A 22,033-nucleotide genomic window follows, 5' to 3' on the forward strand; every position below is an offset into this window, starting at 1 on the left:
ATGAAATACTATATGGGGGGATGAAATACTATATGGGGGATGAAATACTATATGAGGGATGAAATAGATGAAATACTATATGAGGGATGAAATACTATATGAGGGATGAATTACTATATGAGGGATGAAATACTATATGGGGGGATGAAATACTATATGGGGGGATGAAATACTATATGGGGGGATGAAATACTATATGAGGGATGAATTACTATATGAGGGATGAAATACTATATGGGGGGATGAAATACTATATGAGGGATGAATTACTATATGAGGGATGAAATACTATATGGGGGGATGAAATACTATATGAGGGATGAATTACTATATGAGGGATGAAATACTATATGGGGGGATGAAATACTATATGAGGGATGAAATCCTATATGGGGGGATGAAATACTATATGAGGGATGAAATACTATATGGGGGGATGAAATACTATATGAGGGATGAAATACTATATGAGGGATGAATTACTATATGGGGGATGAAATACTATATGAGGGATGAAATACTATATGAGGGATGAAATACTATATGGGGGATGAAATACTATATGGGGGATGAAATACTATACGGGGGATGAAATACTATACGAGGGATGAAATACTATACGGGGGATGAATTGCTATGGGGGATGAATTACTATATGGGGGATGAATTACTATGGGGGATGAATTACTATATGGGGGATGAATTACTATATGGGGGATGAATTACTATGGGGGATGAATTACACTATGGGGGATGAATTACTATATGGGGGATGAATTACTATGGGGGATGAATTACTATATGGGAGATGTATTTTCAGTTTTAAAAATGTGGCTCTCAAAATAAATTTCAATCATGGTTTTGGCGAGATTTGGCTCAGTTGAAAAAAAAGGTTGCCCACCACTGATCTAGAATATATAAGCTCCAAGGATCAGGGCCCTCCTAACCCTCTTGTATTGAACTGTATTGTTGCTGTATTGTCTCCCGTTATATTGTAAAGTGCTGAGCAAACTGTTGGTGCTATATAAATCCTGTAGAATAATAATAATAATACACTGTATATGTAAAGCGCTGCATAAATTTTACAGCTCCTTATAAGTACCTGTATTAAAAACAAATAAAACAAAATAACTCCACTTTTGTCAAGGAAAAAAAAACAGTCCCCTCTGGGTGATGAATGTTTGTTGCAGAGTCCTACCTGTTTCTGCTCTGAAGGGATAGCTCTTTGTCTTTTGCAGGACTGATTCTGAATAGGAGAGACTTTTCAATACTAATCAGCTGATACACTTGCAGGACTGAGCAACAGGGTCTGCATCCCTCTAGAAGTGATTAACCCTTTATTAATTACAGGTACTTATATAGCGCCATCAATTTACGCAGCGCTTTACATATATATTGTACATTCACATCAGTCCCTAACCCTCAAGGGACGTACAATCTAAGGTCCCTAACTCACATTCATACATACACATAGTAGGGCCAGTTTAGACAGGAGCCAATTAACCTACCAGCATGTCTTTGGAGTGTGGGAGGAAACCGGAGTGAGGAAACCGGAGTACCTGAAAAGGATAGGAAGGCCATGCAGGCACAGGAAGAACATGTAAACTCCAGGTTAACCTACCAGCATGTCTTTGGAGTGTGGGAGGAAACCGGAGGGAGGAAACTGGAGTACCAGAAAAGGAAAGGAAGGCCATGCAGGCACAGGAAGAACATGTAAGCTCCAGGTTCTGTGGTTGGGATTAGAACCAACGACCCTAGTGCTGCCAGGAGGAGGTGCTAACCATTTAGCCACTGTGCTGCCCCATTTAGGAGTATCTCACCAAAACTGACATTTTTGTTGCAGGGGATGCCTAAAACATGGCTTGTATCTTAGTGCAGACTTTTGGGAAAATCAGTGAGCCAATCACATAAACATCTCTGGGGGCGTTCTGTACAGCAACTGTGTACAGAATGCCTCCAGGTTGCCATATTGCATTGAATATTACAGAAGAATACAGCTTTGCAGAGTGAAAGGAAAGGTAATTTTTACCAAACAATAAATTACGATATGGCTTGTCACAATTGTGTATGCTATATTATCTGTGATATTTTGTAATATGAAAGTGGAGTTACCCTTTAAACTCATCCATACTAAAGGTTCTGGCAGCCAAGGGGGAGGGTGGGCATGTGTTGTGCAGGAACAGGAAATGCCCTTGTACAGCACTTCTGTTGCCTGCCCATGGGGATAGTAGGGCTTTGTGCGGCACAGAGGTTGTCAGCAAGATGAAAAAGAATGTTGGGTAGTCACGTGTTGGGACCTGAGGCAAGCAGCATGAAGTGCAGAGCACGTACCCTAGGCTAGGATGGGGGAACACAACTGTTGCGCTGCCTAGAGTCTGCCTAATCCTATGGGTACACAGGCAATTTGTAGTAGATTAATCACTCTAATAAAATCTCACAAGATTGATCTCTTTGTATCGCATTACATGAAAGATCTTCACTTGTGTGACGGAGCAATTATTCTGCCATGACCGCACAGTGCCAAAATCAACTTATTAAACTAATAAAGCTCACTCACACCAGGGGCATTGTGTTGTTCAGCATAGATCAGGGCAGGTCCATCCCAAGGGCACATGGAAAATAATTGTTCTCTATGAGTCCTGTTCACACCATACATGTGAGTTGGTGTACAAATATGGAAGCGCAACACAAGTCACTGTATGTCAATACATCGCAGTGCATTACAATATGCTGCAGTGCATAATGTTAAAGCATAATGTTAGAACTGAGCAATCAAACTCTGCTGATCGCTCAGTTCTCCCTGCCGCTCTGAGCAGGGAGTCAGGACTGTCATTCTCTGGCTCTCTGCTCTGCACCTCCCCCCACCAGCAGTGGTAAAGCAAATAAGCTTTGGCTATACTTCTCTTTTATTATCAATAAACTGTTTTCGAATTGTCATACAAATATATATTTGAAATGAAATCATTATTACTTTTTGGCAATAACATGGTGTGGGTGGATTTCTGCCAGTCACAGGCTGTGTCACGCCCTTCCAGCCTGTGTCTTAGAATAACAAGGAGGTACAAAAACTGTAGCTGCTGACTTTTAATAAACACACACTCATCTGTCCCAGAGTCTGGCGATGTGTGCTCACCTGCACCATCCCTTCTCCCCCTCTTCTCTCCCCGGTGCCGGCATCTCAACTGTGGGCACCAGGCTGTAACAGCTTTCAGCTTTACAGCCGGGTGCCCACTGCGCATTCACGAGTCGCGCTACGCATCCTGATCAGTCCGGCAGTCTTCTGGGACCTGTGGAGTGTCCATCAGAAGTCTGTGGGAGAAAGGAGAGGGCTGAACTTTTGGCTCACTTCGCCGCGGCGAACTGAGCCAGAAGTGGGAGCAGGTACCTGTCAAAGCTAGGTATCCGCTTCCCCCCAAAAGGTGCCAAATATGGCAGTGGAGGGGGTTGGAGACAAACGGAGCTTCCACTTTTGAGTGGAACTCCACTTTATACTGTTACTAAACCCAGGACCCTGCATTCACTCTATCTGGTCTCCCACAGTGCACAGAACATGGAAATGCAATTATTTTAGTAAATATAAACTACTAAATACCTTTTCTCATCAGCAGTTAGAGCAGCCTTGGGACTTCTATCAGTATCCTGTAGAGCACATGTTAAAGCTTGTAGGAGGAGTTTTCATTCTTCTCTTACTGTCCTATGAGGCTGAAGGACCCAAAACCCTCTGTCTGGACAGTGCTGATTGGCCCTGTGCTGATCACATGCACCCTCCCAAGAAAAAGAAAAACTCTCAAGCAATACACACTAAACTGAGCATGTGCAGCCTGCCCCTAAGGCTCTGTTCTATCAGCAGATGGATTGGGGAAAGTAGAAGAAAAGGAGGATCAGAGAAGATAGGATCAATCATACTTTTTACACAGTGCAGAGGATTAACCCCTTAAATTCCACAGTGTGTATATCCAACATGCTTTACTGCATATACAGACTGATTTTACTGTTGTGGGTTTAGTAACACATTAAATGAAGTGTCCTTTTTGTAACTTTCAATAAAGTTAAAGGCAAATGGTACAATGTATTGTAATAACTCAATGGAGTGCCCCTTTCTGACGCACACCAGTGCAAGCACATTATATGGAGCATAACCTGCACCTGCTGGTGTGAATTGGCCTTTAGTGACTACAGAACATTAGACTGTAAGCTCCTCTGGTGCAGAGACTGATATGAATGGCTCAGTGTTCTCTGTACAGCACTGTGGAATATGTCAGTGTGATAGTAAGGGGAACACTGGAGTATAAGTTGCTCTGAAGCAGAGACTGAAGTGAATAGCACAAAGGTGGAACAATGTACAATAAGGTATAGATATATAAATGTGTGTGACTGTGTTAGCACATTAGAGTAGTGGTGCACTGAAATTAAAATACTGATACCGAAACCGAAAATTCAGGATGCACTTGGCCTAAAACCGAATCCGAAATGGACAGTTTTTAAAAATCAATATATTTTTCAAAGGCAATTTTTTTTGGAACTAGATACACTTTAATGATTACAAAAAACACAACATATACCCCATTTTTTTGTAAAATATGGAAGATGATGTTACGCCGAGTAAATAGATACCCAACATGTCATGTTTTAAAATTGTGCACGCTCATGGAATGGCGTCAAACTATGGTACTTAAAAATCTCCATGGGTGACACTTTAAAAATGTTTACAGGTTAGCAGTGAAAAGTTACAGAGGAGGTCTAGTGTGAGAATTATTGCTCTTGCTCTGACATTCGTGCTGATACCTCACGTGTGGTTTGAAAACTGTTTACATATGTGGGCGTGGTCTATGTCTGCGTTCACTGCTATGTGCGAGCACGGGGGATGGGGGCACTTTAAATTTTTTTTTTAAAGTTATTTAATTTTTTTTTGTACACTGTCCCTTTAAAAAAAATGTAATCACTTTTATTCCTATCATAAGGAATGCATGCATCCCTTGTGATAGAAATAATTAGTGACAGGTCCTCTTTATGGAGAGATATGGGGTCAGTAGGACCCCACATCTCTCCTCTACAATGTAAAGCATTTGATCAGAAAAAAGCATTGATCTAGTACTTTAAAAAAAAAAGGCCTTGTTTACAAGGCGCTGGAACCAGAAGTGATGTCGAGATGGGCATAGAGATTTATTTATTTATTTCAGGTACTTATATAGCGCCATCAATTTACGCAGCACTTTACATATATATTGTACATTCACATCAGTCCCTAACCCTCAAGGGGCGTACAATCTAAGGTCCCTAACTCACATTCATACATACACATACTAGAGCCAATTTAGACAGGATCCAATTAACCTACCAGCATGTCTTTGGAGTGTGGGAGGAAACCAGAGAACCAGGGTAAACCCATGCAGGCACAGGGAGAACATGCAAACTCCAGGCAGGTGGTGCCGTGGTTGGGATTTGAACCGACGACCCTAGTACTGCCAGGTGGAAATGCTAACATTTAGCAACTGTGGAGGCCATCTTTCCTTCACTTATCTCTATGTCCAGCACTGGGATCATTCAATGGTTTCTCAGGTAAGGCTGACAACTACCGAGTGGTGGCGGGTGGCGGCACCTACAGGTAGGTGGTGGCGAGGGGGCACGGTTATTTTTGGCACCTGTATCGGTGAATTGGGGGTGTTTTCAGCCAAAACATTTCGGCCACCGAAATTTTGGTGCATCTCTACATTAGAGTGTAAGCTCCCCTGGTGCAGAGACTGATGTGAAATGTTTCTGTACACTGCTGCAAAATCTGAGTGATATGAGAGAATACGAAATCTGGCTCCTAAATCAAGTCTGACCTCAGCATTCGTGAGCTGACAGTAAGCTCATACCTACCAATACCACTAGAGGGCAGCGCAGCACCTTGTCTGATATGAAGTATAAGGAGGCAAAAGTTGCTTTAAAATCTGGAATTTGTTGAAATCTGCAAATATAACCATTAACATTTTTGTCTTTACATGCAATGATGCCATGGCAGCTGAAATGCAATTACTGCACCAACATTCGTTCACATTTCTTCTGCATGGAGCTGACTGATAGCATAGCTTACACAGGAACAGGAAAGGATCCCAGTGCATCATGGGAGTTAGATTTATATTTTAGGTTGCACTTGCTCAGCTATTTCATGTTGAGAAGCTACTGAACACAGAATTTGCCAATCAAAATTCTGCATGGCCTCACACAGTCTTTTTAAGTGTATTACATGTTTATTATTATAATTAGTAGTACAGGTAATTGTATCATCATTATTGATAGGGAAAGGAACAGGAAATGCTAGCAATTTGCTGGCAATACACAGCAGCAATTATCCCCAAAATCTAAAGACATATTTACTAGCTGACAATTTCTAGAATTGGACAGTAATCCTGCATTTAGGAAAGCCATCCTCTGTGGTTGATTGTATTGTTGCCTTTTTCAACCAGGGTGCCGTGGCACCCTGGATGCCTTCTGGACTCTTCAGGGGTGCCTTGGCAAAAATGCCTAAGAATTGCCAAAAAACCAGCAAGTGGATGAAGCCTACTTTTTTGTTACACAAAGCCACCGGTTTTATTGCGCAGTATTACAACCTTGGGCACTGTGCAGGCCAGCCACTGGCACCCTAAAAAGCTATGACAATAAGGAGGACATCAGGCACCTGCACAGCCTCCTTGTTTGCCCCTCTCCATCAGCACTGGGGTTACGTTAGTAGAGAGAGAGAGAAACTGAGGAAGAAGAGAAACACTGGAATACTAGTCAGTACCAGTTTGCAAAGGTGGAGGAATAAATCACATCTAATGTTGGGTGGCCCACGTATTTAGATGCTGCTGCAATATGAAAAATTTAAATTCTTAACATCCTACACTGGGGTGCCTCGAGAAGAAGGGTGCAGATTTTTAAAGGGTGCCCTGACTAAAAAAGGGTTGAGAAACACTTCTAAGAGGGCTTCTAATTGATAGACTGTTGGCGCCAACTGACCCAAGCTCCCTCCCTGCTTCTTGAATAGGACAATAACCCACTGCTGGTAGATTGTAGTGTAGCACCCTTTTAGTGCAGCTAGGGGGAGCTAGACCCCAATGGTTAGTCAGGAGCTGGTTAGCAGCTCAGGTGTGATAGCCAGGGGGATCAAATTGTGGTCAGGGCTGAGAGACTCTGCAGGCCAACCCCTCTGGAATTTCCCCCTGTTCTGAGGATTTCGGAGGAGTGCCTTGGAGGCAGTGGGTGGATATGAGGAGTGGCTGGCTGCAGTCTTGAGGGACTTCAGCCATCCCCAACAGAAGGCTTGCAAGGGGTTGGGACTCCCTTAAAAGTAAGAGCCTGCTTAGTAGCAGGTGTGTGGTGGTGGGAGAAGAGTGTGGAGCAGGAAGATGTGAGTCTTGAGCAGGAAGGCTGCCAGGAGGTCTAGTGAGATGGAGCTTGCCTGCGAGCCTGGAGCTGGAGAGGAGGAAAACTCAGGACTCACTGGTCTCCTGAGAGAGGACCACCTGCATGGCAGGGAAGGAGCAGCCCAGCTGATAGGATTGGTATCAGCAGCCATCCCGCAAACGGTACGGGAGAGGATCTTAGTGAGTACATCTGCACCCCCTGGGCGTATAGGGGAAGGGGCATTCTAGTATGAAACAAGATTTGCCCTCTACTAGTGACTGTTCACCTCAATTAAAGGAACAGGAGCCAGATCCTCTGCTCAGGAAGAAAGTCTTCAGATTGCTGGGTGAAAAGGAGTTCAGCTAGGGTCTGGGGTGGTACAATGAAGAGCTGCTGGCTAGCAATCCAACAGAGACTGCATCAGAGATGAGAAGCTTGTGAATAGTTCAGGAAGTTGTCCTCAGATATCGGTTGCATCGGGCATCCTATACCCCCCTTACCCTATCTAAGTTCTAACCCTCTCAATAAAATAACAAAATCAACGCTCAAGGACTGATTTCTGTCTCAAAGTGCAAGCTTGTGTGAAAAAAGCTGAATGACTGCCTGTGCAGGACTATAGGGGGACCCAAATTCATCAGCAATCCCTAAGGGGTTAGTGCTACAGTAGTCTTCAACACCTTGTGCCCAACTCCTTGCCAGAGGCCTACTTATGACTTCCCTGGCTAGTAGCCTTTATATTCATAAGAAAGGAAAATCCACACACTGATGTTCTTCAAAGATGGCAGTGACGCATCACATGACAGGTGTCTTCAGCATACATCGCCGTACACAAAGGTGGATAAGCTGTATCAGTTGTTTTTGAAAGTGAAACATTGCACAACACTCATAAACCATCTTCCCTTAGCATCTCCTCTCTCCTTTCCTTGGGAGCACCAAACTGTTGAGACCCATCTCTATCTATACTAGATCTGTAGCATTCTGTCCTATTCTTACCGAGATTCACAAGGTGAAGCATCCAGCTCTGCCAGCCGAGGTTAACAAGGTGCCTTCTAGAGTATACCAGTGTCTCCTTCTATGTCCTACCCCATAGCTCTACCCAACTGGGTGTGCTCTCCAAATGTTTGTCCCTTTTTCACAGGGTCATTACTATTCACTCAGAGAGCTCTGACTTGCCCATTAGGCTTCATGCATCCCGTCCACAACTCCCTTCATGTTGTTCCAGAGATAGGGCCAATGCAGCAGCACCTCAAGATTCTGTACACTTCTCCTAGGAACTCCAGAGGTATTGGTACATCAGAAAACACTTAGCCTGGCCTAAAAGGCTGTTTGCATCCTTCTCCTAGTGCACTTAGACTGTGTTTCGAGTCAGGGCAACTAGAGTTGGTTCTTCTAGGTTTTAGACTATCACCATGACCTTCTGACCTGGCCAGAGCCTTTGAAATAGCTGACTACATCTGCATGGATGTGGGGTGTTTAGATCCCATGCCTGCTCTCACTAGGTTGGATTTTTTATGGACAATGTCTCCACCCATTACATCACTACAGAAAGGCTTTGTCCAAATGGATACTTAACACCCAATCACATAATAACCTATCACCACACTATTTTGGGACAGAGACACTTAGTGGCAGACTAGCTAACTGCACCTACATTGTAAAGTTTGGTGGTAGAGGACCTCGACTGGGTTAGGTGTTTATGAAACTGAAAGCTGGTTGATATTGGCTGGGAATGGTCTTGTGTGTGGCCAGCAGTAGAGCTTGCAATCTGATTACGGGGATGTTTTACACACAATTGTTTCTTAGTGAAGCTTTTTAAAATTCACATAAGTGTCTCTGCAGGAACATTCTGACAACACAGGTGGAATTAAATAAAATGGTTGTCTTGGCAACAATAGAACTAATTCTTCCCAACCTGCAGTAATTGTCTGGGCCGAATTGTTGTACAGCAGTCGGGAATAACACAAAAATCAGATGTATTTGTGGAGGAGGACGAGGAGGAGGAGAGTGAGATTGAGCATTGAATGATTTTACTCAAGATTTTAATTAAATACAAAAATGAGCACCATGCTGGAAGCTTTAGTGAGTTTTAATTAACTGGTTTTCTGCACCTTAAAATACGCAGTTTTGGTGTTTATTGAGCCTGGGACAGCATAATACATCTTCCAGCACTGCTCCAAGGCTTGTTTACTGGCTTAGAACTGATATCATAAAGCCGTTTGTTAGGTAGGAACCGGGTGACCCATTCATGCAGTCAAAGGCTCAAAATTGTACATTTAATATTTGCATATTTAAAGCAAGACTCCTTCAAACACAAAGACATCCTTTTTATCCAGCAACAGTAATTGTAAAATTATAAAATATATATTGTTAATAATGTTAGTGTATCTAACACTTATCCCACTATTAACCTCTTGCCCACCATGTAACACATATATGCAGCAGCAGGGTGTGTGGGCCTTAACACCACATATATGCGTCCATGGGGTCCAAGGATGATTCTGTGCTGTAAGTATGCTCACTGAAGGCTCTCAGTACAGTGACCAAACTGTCACAGTCACCTCCAAGTCTCTGTTTCTGATGGCCAGTTGGCCCGACAGGCTTCTGATCATGTGACTGCTGTGACAGCCAGTCACAATGATCATGTGACTGGGAAATCCGTCTTGCCTATTGGCATTAGGATCCACCTAAATGGCTTCTGGGAGGTGATTGAAAGGAGTTTATTCACCATAACTCCATACACATCAGAAATTAGGTTGAAAGTCAAAGTTCTGTGTTCCAACCAAGCTCTATTGCATCGCACAGTGTTGTCATCCTAACATGTTTCAGGCACTGGGAGCTGGGCAGAAAAATGTTCAGATGGCATACAGGATAGGAAGAGCAAGTGAACAACTTTAGCACTGTGTAATGAGCAGCAGGAGGTAAGAAGGTACAGTAGTTAAAAATGATGACAACTGCTTAGATATGCAGTATGACAGGGGTGTGTGATCTGAATGCGGTATTAAACCCAAAAGCAAACATTTATTATATTGCAGTTTAACAATTCATAGATGGGATGTCTGCATTCGTTTTATTTTTTAGTCTTATTTGCCTTTATTTTCACCTGGTGACCTGATCAGTAAGTATGTTGTTTTTCAACAGAACAAGCTCTCCTGTAATTATGGCAGTTTAGAGGGTTGAGGGAAACCATTTACCACTGACAGGGGTGCTTATAATAATCACTGTTTATATATTCATTTATTTATTCATTTATCCCAAAAGAAAACAAACTGTTTCTGTAACTGTTTATAAAGTGTGAGCTGGAGTTTGGCTTCAATTTGTTAGGGTATTTAAATTTGCTAGCACATTTAACACTGCCCTCCCCCCAGACTGGCAATGCAGCTGTCCAAATGTTCCCCTTGTGTTCTTTCATCCAGATTGAAGGCATTCTAATACAGGAGGTATGTTACTAGCCATATCTCCAGGTGAGAACAGAGGGGGAAAACACGAAAAAAGGAAAACTAATGCAGCCTCCACAACTAATGATTGGTGAGCTGCTATATATAACATTTTTGAACTTAGGTTTAATACCGCTTTAAGGATACTAAAGATAAAGGGTTGGTACAACTGTTCACATATAGGTATTTCATCAGGATATTTATACTGCACTCAAATGAATACTGGGGCCGTCATTGCTGATAACGTTCTGAAAATGCTTGTTCCCTGGCTGTCTCTGATTTTAGTATGTTCTTCGTCTTTCACTGCAGCAGTTGAAATCAAAATTCCTGATTTTTTGTTGATGAGTCAGAAAACATTGGATTAGTATGGGAGCCATGAAAAGAGTACCTTCAGGAGGGGTCAGCAATGGCTGCCTACATATTTCTCTCACTACAAGTACCTTTTAAAGTGGACCTGTCCTCTGGCAATTCAGATTCACAATTCATGCTCCATTGCCCCCTGGAGAAATGTGCAATTGCTGGCACTTGCAGGTATGTAGACCTTGTGACATACTACCCTTCATCCCACGATGTACTGCTGGGTGCCTGAACAGTCCTCAGTCTTGTGTAAGCTCTGACTAGACTGGCATGGAGCTTCCACAGGGTGCCCTCCTTTATCTGCGGCAGAGTGAAGGATAGGAAAAGTATAAGTGGGTCAGGGGAGGGAGAGCTAATGAAAGTATACCTACAATCAAAACTATTGTTTTTTTCTAAATAGATTTTTATATAGTGTTCAAGGTACACAAGAAGTAAGCTGTCACAGACTCGGGGCTGCAGGAGAACCATTGCCTAGAGAAATCTGTTTTATTATGTTTTCACGTTATCCAGAAAGAACCATCATTGTAACATATGGCTTCCTATGTATAATGTATTCCTATGTGGGCACTGGACTGTCTGGGGTGGGCATTGTCTATGAAAATGTGATTATCTCTTATCTGATGGTTTTCTGTATAAACTCAGTGTGTTTTTCTAATAAATCAATTCTTGTTTACTCCAAAAACTGGTGTTGTCTAGTTCTTTGGGGTAGCTACATCTATAATCACTTGCTATGTGTTTCACAGCTTGGGAAGCAGCTTCTTAGTAGAGATACCCAGTCGGGGTGTGAGGAGCCCATCACATAAACCTTTGCCTATTTCCCATCCTGACAATTCCGAAACAGTATCTACAGTTTCAGCAAGTCAACAGTGCGACATTGGATAAATAAGTATTTGTCCATACAGTCCGTACAGTAAACGGGATAAACAACAAGAAGGGGAGAAGGCATCCATCAGCGGGTAACACATCCACCTTGGCTTGGTCAGAATGACATTTATGAAGTAAGTTAAGGAGGCTGAAATGTGGAAACAAGTATATATAGAGGTGCTACAAAGGTGTGAAAGCCTCAAAGAGCGATATAATGTGTGTTGCCATGTAGCAGGCCAAGGAATGTTGTGTAGCGTGAAGGGAGAGGGAGAGAAAAGGGAAAGTAGATTCAGACAGGTAGGGGGAAGGGTAGTCTGGGTGGGAGTGGAGGAGTGGGTGTAGCTGGCCAGCTAAGACCAGTCCTAGGTTGTTAATATGGTTCACATATATGTGTATACCAAACCTGCCAATAACCTCAGTACAGTATATATGTGCATATGTTAAAGCCAAAAGCAAAATCATTGCTGTAATTTATGTCTTTGATTGTTATATGACATTTATATATTCATTGTGTTAGTAGAAGCAGAAAAGGAAAATATGCCTTTAAGAGTTAGTTAAAGATGAGCCAATCACAGACAGCCTTATACTGTACAGAGCCTTAACCAATCCCAGCCAGTTTCACATCTATGCCTGTGTAAAACTCCCTGCTAGGATTTTCTAGAGACACATGCTCACCAGACAGAAGAGGAAACAGACAGTTCCAATCAGAAGAGCTTTATGGAGGCAGAGCAGGCCAAATAGGTATTTAATGCACTTGTGTGTTCTTCTATTGTTTGGCAGTGCAGGTGGATCTGTGTGTTGAAACTGTTGTGTGTGTTTTACTTGTAGTTCCACCGAACGAATATAACGAACTTATCGAACTTACGAAATTATCGAATATAACAAATTTATAAATCCAAATGAATTTATCAATCTATCGAAATATACAGAACAAATTTATCGAATCTATTGAACCTATCGAGATAAGCTATCGAATCAAACCACTGTAATATGAAAGAAATAAGCTACTGTATGATAAATGAAACAAGCCATTGTAAGCAGTTATATGAAGAAGATTGAAGTTATTAAAGAAGTTAACTAAAGTATTCGGTGTGCTCTTTAAACCTACTGCATCCATAGAGCGGCATTGGAGGAATTACAGAGTAAAGTCAGTCTAATCAAACAAAGAAACAGCAATTGCATAATTGTTGTAATGCCACAGCGCACTAGGCACCAAAGGGTGCTGCGCCTGCCACAGTGGGGCCCCACATGTCCAACGTACCCAAACGGACCCCGGCGCCATGTTCTGACCATGGTATCAGTTTACAAGTGACCTGGAAGGTATAAGATTATGATTGGGTGGATAGAGTTTGAAGAGCCTGCCAGGAGGGAGTAGTAGTAAAATAGATTCAGGAATTTTTCCTCTGTAATTTTGAGAGAGGCAGTTAAGCCTAGTTCAGCCTTTCCCAACCAGGATGCTCAGGTACCCCGAGGTGCCTTGAGGTTTCTTCAGGGGTGCCTTGCAAAATGTCTAAAAATTACCCAAAACTTCTATACAAGCCAGTGGGTGGAACAAGCCTGCCTTTTAGTCACAGGTTTTCATTGTGCACCATTACAACCTTCTAGCCTCCAGCGTCCTGATAACCAATGCCATCATCGGTTGATAAGGAGGATGTTGGTTGCCTGCACAGCATCCTAGTTTGACCCTCCCCTGCCTCTCTCTGTCAGTGCTGGTGTCACATTAGCTCAGTGATGGAGAAAAACTGAGGGAGAAGAGAAAATCTGGAATACTAGTCAGTACCAGTGTGCAAAAGTGTATTTGCTTTACAAGAATAAATCACCTCTGATGTTGGGTGTCTTACAAGTGTGGATGTTGCTATTAGAATAGGTTTTTACATTTTAGAATGGGGTGCCCTTTAAAAATATGGACAGTCTTGAGGCACACCATTTTATAATGGGGTCCTCAAGACTGTCCATAATTTTAAAGGGTGTCTTGGGACTGTCCATAATTTTAAAGGGTACCTTGAATGAATAAAGGATGAGAAACACTGGCTTAGTTAGGACACACTATCAGAAAATTAGATGGAAAATACCACTTATGAAGCGATTGTACGATATTATGATATTTAGTACACAGCTTTCATCTGAAATTATTTGAAGGGACAAACACAATTTTTTTTTCGTACCATAGCAGATCATACAATTATCATTTTAAAAAAATCGAAAGAGCAAGACCACACATGCTCAGAAATGAAAAAATACATTGTCACTTTAGTAACCTCTTCAGCTTCAGCTAGCATGCAAAAAAAAACCCAGACAATCATTCGTCTGATATTGTCATCATTTGTGTGTTCCAGGCTTTAGGTCCTCAAATACCATGAATTCCTTAAATATGAAGTTTAGTTTTTTTTTTCTCCCCTGTCAATTCACAGAGCATGTTGCATTATAGAAGAATAGTAGTTCATCAGCTATGAAGGCAGAATGAAGGGCAGATTTGTACAAGAAGCAGCAGAAGCCTGCAGGACATGGGATACACACCATTACACATAACTAATGTGTTTGGTGCTATAACCCCCCCCCCCCCAATAAAAATGACTAAACTCCAGCTTTACCCTTGGTAAACCAGAGAGACGGGGTAGGTATCTTTCTTCCAGAGAAGTGCCATACCATCTTTTGCATCATTAGGCATGTGTCAAGTTAGGAGTCAGAGTTGCATTAATGTGTCTTTTATATCTGCCTAGAATTCATATATGAGGAATCAGAAAGGCTTTTATTTTCAGAATCAAGCTGTGTTCATGGCATATGGTTGACTACATGCAGATGAACAGTAAATTCCCATTGTGCATTATACTGGAATCAGCCTAGTAGTGAGCAGGGTGCTGTAAAATCTTCCCGTGGTCACAGTGCATAGCAGGGATAAGACATGTTGTCAGCACACCCACAAGCTTGTCATAAAGTGGAAAAGTTCTTATATTGAATGATCACAAATTTGCAACATTTTTGGAACCATGAAGGGACCCTTCATCAGGCATGTGATAGATCTACAGCAAACAGTGTCATCATTTAAAGAAATCATCCATTAATAAATCCCTTACATCATCATGACATCATTATCCCACCAAAAACATGTAAATAGCAAGATCTGAGTTCATCAAGCGCTACAAGCTAATGCAGGGCTGATAAGAATTCAATAAGCTAATCTCCAGTTGATATATATTATATATTATATCATTAATATTAAGATATATTGATATACTATATATTGATATAGTGAATATGCCTCTGTGTTATATATGGATTACCCAAAAAGAGGACTGTCATGGACCTGGACAGAGCCTGCTCTAACCATGGCTGGGTTCACTGAAGAGTCAAGTCTAAGGAACAGGCGGTCTACTCTAGTGTTCCTAATGGTGAAAATGGGTTGGCCTCTTCCTGCTCCCAGGCCACTACACTAGTTACTACCAGCCAAGGCAAGGTGAGCAAGGGACTCTGCTGGGGTGACAGCTACTAGAATAATCAGTAGCTACAAACAGTAGACAGAGTGCATTGCAATGTACAAGGGTCACAAGGGACTGGAGACTGTATGGCATACAGGACTTCTAGGGAAAGGTGAGCGGGGGTGCACAGCAGAACTTCCATGAACAGGGTACCACCCATCATGCAAGATTTCTAAGTACAGGTGAGAAGAGTGCAAAGCAAAACGTCTAGGAACAGGATATTGCTAAGCATGTAGGATATCTACAGACAAGTTGGTGGTAAGCAGAATTCACAGCAGGACTCCCATGGACAAACACTGCAATGAGTAGTTCTGCTGCTCCCTCAGCATCTCCTCTCGTTCTGTTTGTTGGCTATCCTTGGGATTACTTTATCTGTCCCTGCAGTGCTTTAAACACGCACTAAAACTTGGATGCGGTATATAGATGATATATTCCTGAGTTTTGGTGGGTGTGGGCCAGAGTTAATCATATTTGTTGTTTTTTTGAATGGTGTCTTCTCAGATACCAACTATCATACCTCAGATACCAACTATCATACCCTGAAACTTTCTCCAACTATCATACCCTTTCTTGATGTACAAATTACCAAAAAAACAGGGTCACTTGGCCTCATCTATCTAAACAAATCCAACAGACAGAAACACCTTACTTCATTACCGAAGTGCACATCCAAAAATCCAAAACACCTCTTGCACACTGTGCATCTTGCCCAAATCTTCTAAATGCCTTTTTCCTAGCAGGAGAAAAACAGCTCCAAAAACATGCCTTTTTGCAAATGCATTTAGGAATTTTAACAAGCACTTAAGTTCGTCAAGCGCCTGGGCGTTTATTAATTTCATAGGTCAGAATATTAATTTGCTCTGGCCATTAAAATGAATGGCCAAGCACTTGACACACTTAGCTCTTAAGTGCATTTAGACGCATTCAAGCATCTTAGACATTTTCTCTGCCAAAATGCTGCTGCTCCTGAACGTGCTGGCAGTGTTTTTTTATCTGCATCTAAACACCTGGAAATGTCTATGGCCCCTTTAACATGGGTGTTTCAAATGTGGTTTATTGGTTCAGTCATGTTTTTTCAAAGACAAAAAGGATGAAGTTTACATCAGTATTTCATCAGTTCTTCATCAGTTCTTCATCAGTTTATGATCAGTTTTTACATCATTTTTTATACATCCACTACCAATGCAAAAATGGACTGTTTTTTAATGGAACAAAAATAGGGCTTTGATTCATTTCATAAAATGGATGTTGTCAGATGTGGATGTAAACGGATGGTCATCCTTTTACATCCGTTTTTTCATGGAGATTCATTGATGTCCGTTTTTCATCCATCAACCTAACGCCCTTGTGAAAGGGGCCTTAGTGTGTATGGACATGTTTAGAGGCAGAAAAAAAATGCAAGATTCCTCCAAAAGAAGTTTTGGAAACTGCCCAGTGTCCCTGAGTCTAACACATCTGCCCTGATGAGATGGAGAAAAGGGAACAGGTGGTGTGTATGGAGGCTGGGCTAACTGTATGGCAGTAATTTAAAGGAACCAGATGAGAGAATGTCCTCTAGAAATTGTCTGCTTTATGTAATGAATAGTAAACTGTACAACAAGCAATCCCAAAGTAGACACACTGCATGTATGGACATTAAGGCACTTGTACAGCTCTGTCACAATGCAATTCAGGTTTGCACAACTAACACTGGCAGTATGTTCAAAAATCGCTCCTTTAACCAGGTATCCTTGAGGCTGCAGGGTGCGACCTAGCCTCCCTGGGTTAACATTGCTGTCCAAACCTGGGAGAACTTTGTGTCCAGTCAGACATAGGTTCCCCCAAGATGGCCACCAAAAACCAATACAGGAGACTAGTCAGTCCCCTAGTTCCAGAAGTAGGTAGTGATCATGTGATCCCCATGTTTATTTCTGGGCATTAATGCAGAAGTGAGTGGCTGAATGGCAGGTTGCTGCCTTACTCCCTGCTCTGCCACCCACTCCATTGGTGATCCCATGGCACACTGCCAAGCAGCACCATTCTAACTGTGCAAAAACTTTTGTAACAGGGTTATACCACTCCAATCACTGATACAGCACTTGCTGTGGTTCTTCCAAGGGCAACTGGGAACTGTATCTATAAACTAAAAATGAACGACAGGCTCATGTTTGTAGAGAACTTTAACCAAGTCCAATTATATTAAACAGGAAGCTATTCTCAACTTGACCACCCTGAAGGCCAACAAATACTGTCCCCTAAGTTTAGAGTGCCCCCACAACAGACTTATAGATGCAACAGGACGGGCATCTCTGTAGCAATGCATTTTACACACATAATCATCAAATACATGAGCTGAAGGGGGAAGACATTGACAGACAACCAGGGTTGGGAACAGTGATGGCTTCCTCTTGGGCCCTAAAGCATTTTGGATTCACACCCTCAACAATGTACATCAAGGGTTAAACACAACAATTATATAGACATGTTTTTTGGATGAACAACAGATCCTGATCTGATTGCTTTTTTTCCCCCTTTGACATATGTTATCCATGATTACATGCAGATACACAGTTGTGATCCTTTTGTCTTTATAAACAAAAAAGTTTCTTTTGCGTCCACAAAGTCCATAAACTGAAACATTGTAAAGGGATTACACAACCAAATGCCATTACAGTCACTATAACAGAAATGAAAATCTTCACATTTTACATCTTAACATTGTTTCATCAAAGGTAATGCAGGTTAATTAAATGTCGTACTTGTTGGCTTTCAATTAGCCGCTTGTTAATAACGAGTAATGAAATCTTTTCAATATCCCGCCAGATCCTCTGAGGGCGAGAGAAGAATAGGTAGAAATCATATACAATGAATAGACTGGTTTCCAGCAGAAGAAAAATGTTCCTCTGCAAGTCTCGCCCTCCCGGGGGCCCTTTTCTGTTTCCTGTTCGGCACACTTGAAATGGTTTCCGTGAACAAACTCATTTCCCGGGCAGTCCTGGGAGCCGGGCCTTTTCCACGCTCTGCTAGTTTGCTGCAGGTGAGGCAAGTGGAATGTCTAAGCATTAGTAAATGTTTACAGAAAACAATAGCAGAGGTAGTCAAGGCCTATCAATCCCTGGTATATGACTGAGGGATACAGAGGCTGCACTGCTGATCTTCAAACAATGCTAACTGCCTGGCCTTTCACTGTACAGAACAAGTATGCAGTCAGCTAAATCAGAGAGAAGTCAGAACCCTTCTTCTGCACTAGCTCATTGAATGTACTGAAGCTAGATGTTCAACTTTACAGCCAAGCAACCGGCATTTTGGGTCAACAGTAGCAGAATCCATACTATCTTAGTACAAGATTCCTTTAGCCTTTTCGCTGCCAGAGTCGTTTTTGCATTTTTTACACACCCCAGAGCAGTGGTGGTGAACTTATGGCACGTGTGTCGCAGCTGGAATGCAGCCAAGTTGCCCCAGCAGCCGAGCATCGGATAACAGTGCACATCGGGGCCATGCACATGCTCAGAACTGAGTAGCGGCACCAGGCAATGACGTCACGAGCTGTGACTCATTAGCCACGACTCATCCGAGCTCTCGCATGGCTGGTCAGTGCGCTGACAAAGATATGTATATTGAACTGGCTGTGAGTTTTAATGCATTAATTTTTGTTAGCACAAGATTTTAGCTTGTGCTGGTGGTCAGTGGAACTGTGCCCCCTTGTGCTTGTGGTCAGTGGAACTGTGCCCCCTTGTGCTTGTGGTCAGTGGAACTGTGCCCCCTTGTGCTGGTGGACAGTGGAACTTTGCCAACTTGTGCTGGTGGCCAGTGGAACTGTGCCCCCTTGTGCTGGTGGCCAGTGGAACTGTGCCCCCTCGTGTTGGTGGTCAGTGGAACTTTGCCCCCTTGTGCTGGTGGTCAGTGGAACTTTGCCCCTTGTGCTGGTTGTCAGTGTAACTGTGCCCCCTTGTGCTGGTGGTCTTTGGAGCTGTGCCCCCTTGTGCTGGTGGTCAGTGGAACTGTGCCTCCTTGTGCTGGTGGTCAGTAGAACTCTGCCCCCTTGTGCTGGTGGTCAGTGGAACTTTGCCCCCTTGTGCTGGTCGTCAGCGAAACTTTACCCCCTTGTGCTGGTGGTCAGTGGAACTTTGCCCCTTTGTGCTGGTTGTCAGTGGAACCTTCCCCCCTTGTGCTGGTGGTCAGTGGAACATTGCCCCTCTGAGCTGGAGGTCAGTGGAACATTGCCCCTCTGTGTTGGTTGTCAGTGGAACTTCCCCCTTGTGCTGGTGGCCAGTGGAACTTTACCCCCTTGTACTGGTGGTCAGTGGAACTTTGCCCCTTGTGCTGGTCGTCAGTGGAACTTTACCCCCTTGTGCTGGTGGTCAGTGGAACTTTGCCCCTTTGTGCTGGTTGTCAGTGGAACCTTCCCCCTTGTTCTGGTGGTCAGTGGAACATTGCCCCTCTGAGCTGGAGGTCAGTGGAACATTTCTCCTCTGTGTTGGATGTCAGTGGAACTTCCCCCTTGTGCTGGTGGTCAGTGGAACTTTGCCCCCTTGTACTGGTGGTCAGTGGAACTTTACCCCCTTGTACTGGTGGTCAGTGGAACTTTGCCCCTTGTGCTGGTCGTCAGTGGAACTTTACCCCCTTGTGTTGGTGGTCAGTGGAACTTTGCCCCTTTGTGCTGGTTGTCAGTGGAACCTTCCCCCCTTGTTCTGGTGGTCAGTGGAACATTGCCCCTCTGAGCTGGAGGTCAGTGGAACATTGCCCCTCTGTGTTGGATGTCAGTGGAACTTCCCCCTTGTGCTGGTGGTCAGTGGAACTTTGCCCCCTTGTACTGGTGGTCAGTGGAACTTTGCCCCTTTGTGCTGGTGGTCAGTGGAACTTTGCCCCTTTGTGCTGGTGGTCAGTGGAACTTTGCCCCTTTGTGCTGGTGGTCAGTGGAAGCTCTGTTATTGTGTTTTTTTTCTTTTAAGACAAAAGATGTTAATGTACGGGTTGTTTTTTCTAAACTAAAACCTCAGTGTTCAGGTTTAATTGCAGTGTTGGCACTTTGCGATAGTGGGTTTTGGGTTGCAGTTTGGGCACTCAGTCTCTAAAAGGTTTGCCTTCACTGCCCTAGAGAATAAAATAGTAATAGTTGGAATGTCACACAATATTACTGCAGAGATCTAGGAAATGCAAAATTTCAGCAAAAAAATTCACTAAAGTTATTTTTAGTGCACAGAAACACAATAAATTACCCAGCTTTTACTAAGGTATAAAAGATGAGGTTGTATATAATACTCAACATGTCAAACCTTACATTTGTGTGCATCCGTGAAATGGCAAAAAACTTCAGTACCCTATATCTTCCATAGGAGACGCTATAAAAGCACCCTATAGGTCATCAGTTTGGCATTATGAAGGAGGTCTGCTGCTAGAAATATTGCTGTCATTCTGGCGTGAACCACAATATGTTACATGTGTATCACAATTGACGTTTCCATGCATAGGCCCCCCAACACATGCGTTTAACATCATACATGCATGTATGTGGTTGTGAAGGGGCCTCAAAATTTTTTTGGGGGTGGGATTTTATGTGCTTGGTTGCTACTTGGGATCCTTCTTTACAGCATGCTGACAGGGGCAGACTTTTCTACTCAGGTTCTGGCTGCTTTTTAAAGAACTTTATACAGAAATCTCTGCTTGCAGGCAGCAAGGTACCATGGGATATGTAGTCCTTAAAACTTGTAAGTAAACAGCAGAGGAGAAGCTGCAAAGCACACAGGGAATGCAGGAAGTTCAGGGAAGAGATGACTAGCAGACAGGCAGAACTCACTTCCTGAAAGGAGATTTTTTTTCAAGTAAGCTTAAAAAATTAACAATTTTTTGTATTGCTAATACAATGCTGATGTTAAAAAAATGTAAGTGTGTGCTGTGACCATCCTTTAACCCTTTCCCACCCAAGGAATGCATAAGTACGACAGCAAAGAGGGTGGGCTATAATGTCCACATACTGCACATCCATGGACAGCCAAGTCTTCTGTGCTCACTGCGCACTCGCTATTATCAGGAAGCGGTGGGACTGACTACCGATCATGTGACCACTATGACAGATATTCACAGTGGTCATGTTATCAGGAAGTCCATCCTGCCCCCATTTAAAGGGATGTCCAGAAGGCATCTGCTTTACTCTCCAGAAGGATGGCACCATCTTTGTTCAGGTATTTTCCTGGCATACCATCTACTACTTGGACTGAGATGCTGACCCAGAGATGACATAATAATGTAAATACTTGTGCCTGTGGAGTTCTTGACTGTGTTTACTAATGTCTGACACTGATCAGCCCATTTTTCGCTATTTGGCACTGCGCTACTTTAGCTGGCAATTGAGTGGTCATGCATAACTGTACCCAAATTATATTTTTATCATTTCTTTACACAAATAGAGCTTTCTTTTGTTGATATTGGAACACCACTGTTTTATTATATATAAATATATATACAGTGGGGCAAAAAAGTATTTAGTCAGCCACCAATTGTGCAAGTTTTCCCACTTAAAAAGATGATAGAGGCCTGTAATTGGCATCATAGGTA

At 42.8% G+C, this 22,033-nt stretch overlaps 1 long non-coding RNA gene across 2 annotated transcripts in view; it reads left to right on the forward strand.

Annotated features, from left to right (window-relative positions):
• The window catches only part of LOC149456646 (uncharacterized), a 125,886-nt gene that overhangs the window by 87,112 nt on the left and 16,741 nt on the right, over window positions 1-22,033 (forward strand). The window contains exons 1-2 of one of the 2 annotated variants that reach the window (XR_016313827.1): window positions 10,474-11,333; window positions 11,903-12,115. This is a non-coding gene — a long non-coding RNA (uncharacterized LOC149456646). Of the gene's footprint in view, window positions 1-10,473; window positions 11,334-11,902; window positions 12,116-22,033 lie in introns of those variants that run through there. The other variant, XR_016313826.1, reaches the window with a different exon arrangement.

Source organism: Staurois parvus, unplaced genomic scaffold (assembly GCF_062004578.1).
Source record: "Staurois parvus isolate SC_StPar_1 unplaced genomic scaffold, SC_StPar_1.0 ptg000352l, whole genome shotgun sequence".
Lineage (NCBI taxonomy): Eukaryota > Metazoa > Chordata > Amphibia > Anura > Ranidae > Staurois > Staurois parvus.